Source organism: Grammomys surdaster, unplaced genomic scaffold (assembly GCF_004785775.1).
Source record: "Grammomys surdaster isolate TR1022 unplaced genomic scaffold, NIH_TR_1.0 125928, whole genome shotgun sequence".
Classification (NCBI taxonomy): Eukaryota; Metazoa; Chordata; class Mammalia; order Rodentia; family Muridae; genus Grammomys; species Grammomys surdaster.
Window position 1 is genome coordinate 546,897 of NW_021620751.1, and position 8,093 is coordinate 554,989.

The 8,093-nt window shown below is 36.1% G+C and overlaps 1 protein-coding gene and 1 long non-coding RNA gene across 2 annotated transcripts in view; one reads left to right on the forward strand and one right to left on the reverse strand.

Moving 5' to 3' along the window:
- The window catches only part of LOC114608621 (UDP-glucuronosyltransferase 2A1), a 28,536-nt gene extending 25,510 nt beyond the window's left edge, over nt 1–3,026 (reverse strand). The window contains exon 1 of the mRNA XM_028752629.1: nt 2,997–3,026. The gene's annotated coding sequence lies outside the window, so the exon portion shown is untranslated. The remainder of the gene's footprint in view (nt 1–2,996) is intronic.
- The window catches only part of LOC114608625, a 16,839-nt gene continuing 8,865 nt past the window's right edge, over nt 120–8,093 (forward strand). The window contains exon 1 of the long non-coding RNA XR_003709394.1: nt 120–308. This is a non-coding gene — a long non-coding RNA (uncharacterized LOC114608625). The remainder of the gene's footprint in view (nt 309–8,093) is intronic.

Consider the following 8,093-nt stretch of genomic DNA (forward strand, 5'->3'; position numbering starts at 1 on the left):
AAAATATGGCTCTCTTTTTACTTAAATAATTGATATTTTTGTAATCCTGTCTCTTCCATATGTTATTACCAGCAATAGATTCATGTTTAATGGACTAAGGTTTAAAGTAAGGAAGGTGTTCTGCCTTTCAGTGTGACTCTACTTTTTGACCCTTCTGAATTTGATCTTTTGAGCCTTTTTTATATGCCCTATTTGTTATTTTCTCCTGAAAGTGATCAACTCTTTGCACTTATCAACGCTACCTTCAAGCCTAGATAACGTCAGCGGGAAAGTTCCAGAATCTACTCAGATATATAAGGACCTGAACAGTAAGTGTTATTATTTATTTATTCACTTGCTTTAGTACATTCATATAAGTACATTACTGGTGATAAAGCTTTTGCTTTAATGGTACAATCATATACATTTATGACAAAATATGAAAGCCATATATAAGAAAATATAAAAGTCATATCTTCATAATATGAAAGTCAACTATATGTGGTACATTTATATTTATTAATGTTTTACCAACACATTTGAGAAATTATTTTGTCAATTACTGAGAGAAATATAAGTAAGTGAATAAAATATGCACTAAAAGATTTGTAATGGACGATGAAGCATTCTCTGGAGAACAGGCTCAATTTGAAGAGGTTTGTTTATTCAAGAACCATCTGACACAATTCTGTTGAAAAGCAAGCTAACCCAGGCCACTATCAGCTGCCTTAAGTCAAAAGTCATCCTTTAATAATTGCTAACACTTGCTAATATGAAAGACACTGGAGAGGGCTTGGCATATATAAATCTCATACTTCACTGGACAATTGATTGTGATTTACTTTATTTATGTTACTTTTTAGCAAGAAGTCAGTCCCAGTTTCATACAGTGACTTCTAGTTGTATTTTACTTACTGGGTAAAATGCTTTATTAGTTAGAAAATCAATGCAAAGTATGTTTTTCACATTTATTTTTATACTAAATAAAATTTAAAGATAATGTATGTAAAACGTGTTACTACATAAATAATTATATAACATAGAATTGATACTAATACAATCATCATACGTACAGCCTGGATATATAGGAATAAAGATATATTTATTAATTAACCAGTATTGTGTCAGACAATATAATCCCTTACTCTTTGAATCTCTGTGTTTTTTAATTTAATTTAATTTTTTAATTATTTACTTTGTATCTCACTCACTGCCTCACTCCACCCCCTCCCACAACTCTTCCTCCCCTTTCCCTTCTCCTCTGAGGGGCTGGGGATTCCCCTACTCTGACACTTCAAGTGTCTGCTAGGCTAGGTGCTTCCTCTCCCACTGAGGCCAGACAAGGCAGTCCAGGTAGTAGAACATATCCCATGTAGAGGCAACAGCTTTGGCAATAGCCCCTGTTGTTTAGGACCCATATGAAGATCCAGCTGCACACCTTCTACATATGAGCGAGGAGGCCTAGGTCGAGTCATGTATGTTCTTTGGTTGGTGGTTCAGTCTCTGAGAGCCCTGATTGCTTTGAGATAGAGTGACATACGTCATCATTTTGCACTCATTCAGGATAAGGACTGCTCCTAAGATATTGTTCTCTAGGAAGGATTCCTGGAGGAGCAGAGGATAGCTATGGTCTCGTGGGAGGTTCTGATTTTGACCTTTATTTTATATTCTGGAATACTTGGTGGGTGAAATTAGCATAATATGCAAGAATGACCAGTATTATGCCACAAAACAAACTATTATGTTCATATATACATTCCAGGAATATGGCAAATATCAAGAAATTTCTCAAACTACATAGTTTAAGTTTTAGATTAACATTTGTTCATGAATTAAACTAGAAACTAAACCAGAAATTGTACCGATAAGTATGTAAAGAAGTTAAAAGTAAATATTGTCACAAACAAGAAGAGAGCATGGCATTTTATTTATTCTGACATAAAGCTCATTATAAACCTAAGTTTCTCTATCATGGGAGAATTTGAGGAAGGATCCAATTGAGCATGGTAGTGTATGCCTACAACTCGAGCATTAAGGAGACTGGAGTGGGAGTATCCTAGGTCAAAGTCAGCCTCAACACTGACTGCAGTGCAATAGCAAACCTAAAACAATGGTTACTGTGTTTCTGCCATCTGTCATGCGCAAGAAAAGTTAATGTAATTGAAAAGAAGCTACAGTATTCAAATTTTATCCTAGGCAGTGAAAATAAATGAAACACTTTGCCAGTTTTCTCACTGAGGGACTAAGCATAGCATTTCCTGGAGTACCTCACACCTTTTACACCTGAGATTTCTATATAGAAATTGTCTTCATTTCTCATTTTAATTATTTTGCATGGAATATGTTACATTTGTATTTGAAACACATAAAATTAAGATTAACTAGCCATTGTATGCTGATACTGTGCCCCCGTTTGTGTAGGTGTGTCTTCCGGACTGTAGTGGGCCTTTGTGAGACTCTCCTGCCTTTTGTCATAAGTTCATGTGATCCTTACTAATTAAATTATGTTTCCCTAACTAAGGAGCAAATTAATGGCTCTGTTGCAAATAGCTAAGAATTTAAAATATTTCCTCAAATAAGCCAAACTAAATTGACTTCCCTCTTATACATCTCCTTTAAAGCTATAAATGAATCTGAAAGGCACAAACTTGATAGTAAAAACAAGCAACCAAAAAAAAAAAAAACAGAACAAACAAAAAAAAACTTAGGTTATTTCTGAATGTAATATTTTCAAGGGGAAGCAGTTTAAAAACATACTCTTCAGTTTCAGCCCCAAACTCTGTCATTAGTGATTCTTTAAAAACAAACAAACAAACAACAACAAAAAAAAAAAAACCTGTGAAACAAGTTCAAACTATATTACACAGTATAAGAGGATTTAACATAATTTTTAAAAAGAAAAGACTAACAAAATTTTCTGGTTACAAAACTCCTCCCCACAAGACAAATTTTTTAAAAATCCCTTTCTCTGATAGGTCATTATCTATTGATTATTATTATGTCTATAAATCTCTTACCGAGTCTTCACACCAGTGTCAGCAGAACTCATTTGCCAATATGAAAAAGTGGAATTTAAATAAAGCCTAGCCAGACAAGTGATAGGATGTGGAATACGATCTTGAAGGTAAAAAGATTAACTATATCTGCTTACACCCAACCAATCTACCCATTACACCTTCTGTTGAAGGTATATCTCTCCATCGGTTGCTTTATAACTATTTACAATGAATGCTACCTATGCTGTCTACTGTAAGTACATTTGGAATAATGACAATGATTAGCGATCTTGAAATTATTATTAAAAATAATAGAATGTTAATATTCTCAAATTCGTGGGACATAATACCACAGTTTTTATAGTTAGTTATAAGACTATTTCAGTTGAAGAGTTCCTACTGTATCAACTGATTAATTTTCTCAAACTTTATGACGATGATAGTGAGTGATCCTATTAGTCTTCCCTACCACTAAAAAGATTATCAATTATTAGAACATTTTGATTTAGAAAAGATAACATATTTAACATGGTTTAGATTTGGTTTTCTAAATATGTGATACTTATTAATAACAAGTGCAGCTAAGAATTTCGTCATTCAGTGCTTTTGTTGTCCTCCAAAGCTGGCAATACATTTTATAAAGATTTAGTGGGAAACAACCTTTTCTCTAAGAGACTTTCTGTGATGATGTTGGAGGCAGAAAGGTAAAGGGAAGAAAACGCTTTCTTCGAGTTCAGCTGTGCATGGATTGCACACTCCTGCTTCAGATGTTGCCAAGTCATGGGATAAGTTCAAGCTAGAATTAGTGCATGTTCAACGGAAATGTTTCTTCACTGTTGAACTGCTAGGATACACTGCTTTTCAACCAGAGTGAGTTCAAGAAAAACATTCCCATGAGCTGTCAGGTCAAAAATCTCCTCACTGTGCCCATCTGTTCATAGAAGACAGCATGAGCATGAATCAGAGGATTACTACCTTTCTCATAGAAGATCTGTCAAAGCATGTTCTGCATTTTTAATGCTCCCCATCATCAAACACTGAAGTCAACACTTTGTTTCTCCCCAATGTGTGCACATTTGATTTACATTATTTCTAGCAATCATTCTCCTATAATATAGAAGCCATACATAATAAGCTCATTCAGTGTATAGGCATATTTATTCACGAAAAAAACAGTAACTTGATTTTAAATATTTTGATAATCTGGAGAGATGACTCAGCAGTTAAGAATGCTTGCTGCTCTTGTAGAGATCGTGGGGCTGGTACCCAGTACCACATGGGAAAATACAACCTTCTGTACCTCCAGCACTGTGAAATTCAGATGCCCTCGTCTAGCTTCAACGAGCAGCAGGCACACGTGCTGTGCTCCGAATACATAAAAGCAGGCAAAATACTCATTCATAAAATATAAAAAAAAATAAACCTTTTAAAAAATAAGCTGGGTGCCTTTACATTGCTTTTCAATTCATATGCTATTCATCGGTGTTTAATAACTTCATATAGAAAATTTGAGTGGCATTTTTACATGATTGGCATCTTTATTGATTGTCAGCTGTCGTGAAAAATTATAGCAACATTAAAAGACTTGAAGCAAAAGAAATCATTTCACCCACTGTCAATTGTGTGGGTGAGGGTGAGGTGCTTGGTTGGGCATTTCTGTTCATCATTTAGATATGATTCATGCACCTTAAAGTTATGTTGGTCTCTCCATGTTAAAGTCATACTAACCAGCTCCACAGGGATTGTCTGAAATGCTCTCACTTGACCCGGTGACGATGTCATGCCCTTTCTCTTACAACAATGACGCTGCCGTGGGAAGACTCTCCATCCAATGTTTCTTTAAATAATATAAAAGAATGAGGGTCTCACCAGTTTCTAACACGTTTAAAGAGAGACAGATATATTTTCTAATAATTGGGATTTTTATTTCTTCTCTATGTAAAATTCTGATAAGGTCTTGTGTTATAACACTAGGCAGGCATCTGCCTTCCCTAAGACCATTTGATTAAAATAAGATCACTGTAACACTCCCAAATGATGATTCTAGCAATCATTCTCCTATATTATAGGAGCCATACATAATAAGCTCACTCAGTGTATACGCATCATATTCATATATTCATATAATCACATCTGTGATTATAGCTTCAGCCAGGAAAAATAAACAAGCTCAGTTGTGTAGTTTAACTTGAAAGGTAATACAATCTGATAGGGCACTGTGAAATTAGAGTGGAGATTATTGCCATTTAAAATTAATTTATTCAATATATGAATAGATCAGATATATTGTTAATGAAACGTCACTAACCTTTTATGTAATCATATAATTTTTAACATGAACTTTTTATTTTTAATGATTTTCATTTAGTAGCGTTTCTCATGGTTGTATACATGTGCATATGTGTGTGTGTGGTTTGTTTTTATAAAAATATATCTATTCTTGTAGGTAAAATACCCAGTTATATTGATTAATTTTTTTAATTAAATTATTTCTTTTTCTCTATGATTTTGTAATAAGATTTCATAATTTCTCCTTCCATATCCTCCTTCCAAAGCCTTCCATACACACCTTCTATTTTTCTTTTTCATTATGTAGCTATTGTTTAGAACATTTTTTAAATTTAAATATATTTTTATCGTATTCTTCCCCTCCCCTAAGTCCTATCAAATTTCCTTCTACTTACCTACCCAGCTTTGTGTTCTTTCTCATGAAAGGCCGTCCACAGACCATCCCACCATACAATTCATTCCATCCACACACACTAAACTCCTATATTATTTCTGATGCCAACATATGCTTGTAGACAAGAGCTTGGTATGGCAGTTCTCTGAGAGGCTCCACCAGCACCTGACTAAGACAGATGCACACACAGCCAACCATTGGACTAAGCTCGGGGACCTCAATGGAAGAGTTGGGGGAAAGACTGAAGGAGCTGAGGTGATTGCAACCCCATAGGAAGAACAACAATATCAAACCGAATTCAGAGCTCCCAGGGACTAAATTACCAACCAAAGAGTATACATGGGCTGGCCCATGGCTCCAGCTACATTATGTAGCAAAGAACTGCCTCTTCGGCCATCATTGGGAAGGGAGGCACTTGGTCCTGCGTAGACTCGATGCCCCAGAGAAGGCTAGAGGGGTGAGGCGGGAGCGGGTGGGTGGGTGGGTGGGTGGGGGTGGAGGGCAGACCAGGAACAGGGATAACATTTGAAATGTAAACAAATACAGAGACAGAAAGAGACAGGGTGGGGGCAGGAGAGAGAGAGAGAGAGAGAGAGAGAGAGAGAGAGAGAGAGAGAGAGAGAGAGAGAGACAGAGACAGAGAAAGAGAGACAGAGAGAGAGAGACAGAGAGAGAGAGACAGAGAGAGAGAGACAGAGAGAGAGAGACAGAGAGAGAGACAGAGAGAGAGAGACAGAGAGAGAGAGACAGAGAGAGAGAGACAGAGAGAGACAGGCTAATTTGGAGCCCATTATGTTAGTCAACTACTAAACATAAGACTTCCCTTGGAAAGGTTGCTATAGTGAGTATAGCTCCGTTGGAGAACCCCCCCCCCCAAGTATCATTAAGTTTACTCTACACCTTAGGGTTTATATCTACAGCATCCACATCCACGTGGGGGCAGCACATCTCAAAGTCAGATAAACAAGGACACTATGTTCCATCTCTGACAGGATATATGTTTGCATTAGGGCTTTGAATGTTCTTGTCCTTTTTCTTGAGTCGTCACAAAAGTTCTGGAATGAGAAAGGAAAGGCTACACAAGTTGAGATTTTTCTGGAGAACTGAAGCTTCAATTAAAGAAAATTCTACTAATCATATATTTCTCATTTCGCTACTTTTTTGATTATGAAAAGGTACTAACAAAAGCATGAGCAGATACTATTAATTTTTTTCTACGTAATTGTCATTGTTGAGAAACATGACCTATGCTTAAAGAGCGTCGCATACACAGAAGAAAATGAAGAGGCATGTGCTGGTGAGACAGCTCCGCGGGTACAACTGCTTGCTGCCAAGACCAACAGTCTGAATTCAATCTCCAGGAACCACACGGTGGAAGGAGAGAACTGACTGTCTTCTGACCCCCATATATACACTACCATCCCACATACATAAATAAAAATAAATAAATAGATATTTTATTTGAAATTGCTTTCTGTATTAGGTCATTCTGATTACATTCATAAAGACCAAAGAAGTTACTCTGAAATCATGGGTGAAGACTAGATCAAAATAATAAATGATAATAAAAAAATAAATAAAAAAAAACCAAAAAAACCATATCATTTTCTCAACTTTAATGACGGTATTTATTTTATTTAAGACATTCATCTTGGGAGATAAGCAATGAAATAAATGTAGGCTTTTGGAAGATGTGATGCAATTCAACATAGAGTAAAAGATCAGGAAAAGGAAAACGGATTGGAAAGGGGTTTAGGTTCCATAGGGCGATCAGGAAAATATTATGAAGTGAGTCATTTACATATATGAGAGAAGGCTGTCATAGCAGAGAGGGTGGCTGGCTCTGAGGCAGGATCCTATTGCAAATATGTTAAGAAAACTCATGAGTCATAAAGGGACTGGATAACAAAGCAGTAAGAGATAAAAGACAAGGAAACAGCACCAGCTCCTCTGTAGCCACTGAGAAAACACGGGTGTTGACTGCGGAAGAAAGGCAGTTTCAGGCAGGAGTTAACACGGAGATATGCATTTCTGGTTGCTAGACTCAGCATAGATAACAGAGAGCACAGATAAAATCCTAACTAGCCCTTTCTGCAAGAACTAGAGTGTTTGGCATTCTTTAGTCCATTGGTAAATTCACGTGAATAGGCGGATATTTTATACACAAAAGAAAATGCTTCAAAGTTGAGAAATTGCTAGAAACAATTCTGTTTTTGTTTATTTACCTTTCCATAACAATCAGCATTTTCCCTCAAAGCTAAGAAAGAGATGTTGAAACAGTAAAGATTTGCTTTGAAAGTATGAAAAAAAAAAGAATTTTAGAGAAATTTCCTAGAATCATATGAAAAGATAGTAAAAACTTGTTCTAGTCATGGTCTCTCTCTCTCACTCTCTCTCTCTCTCTCTCTCTCTCTCTCTCTCTCTCTCTCTCTCTC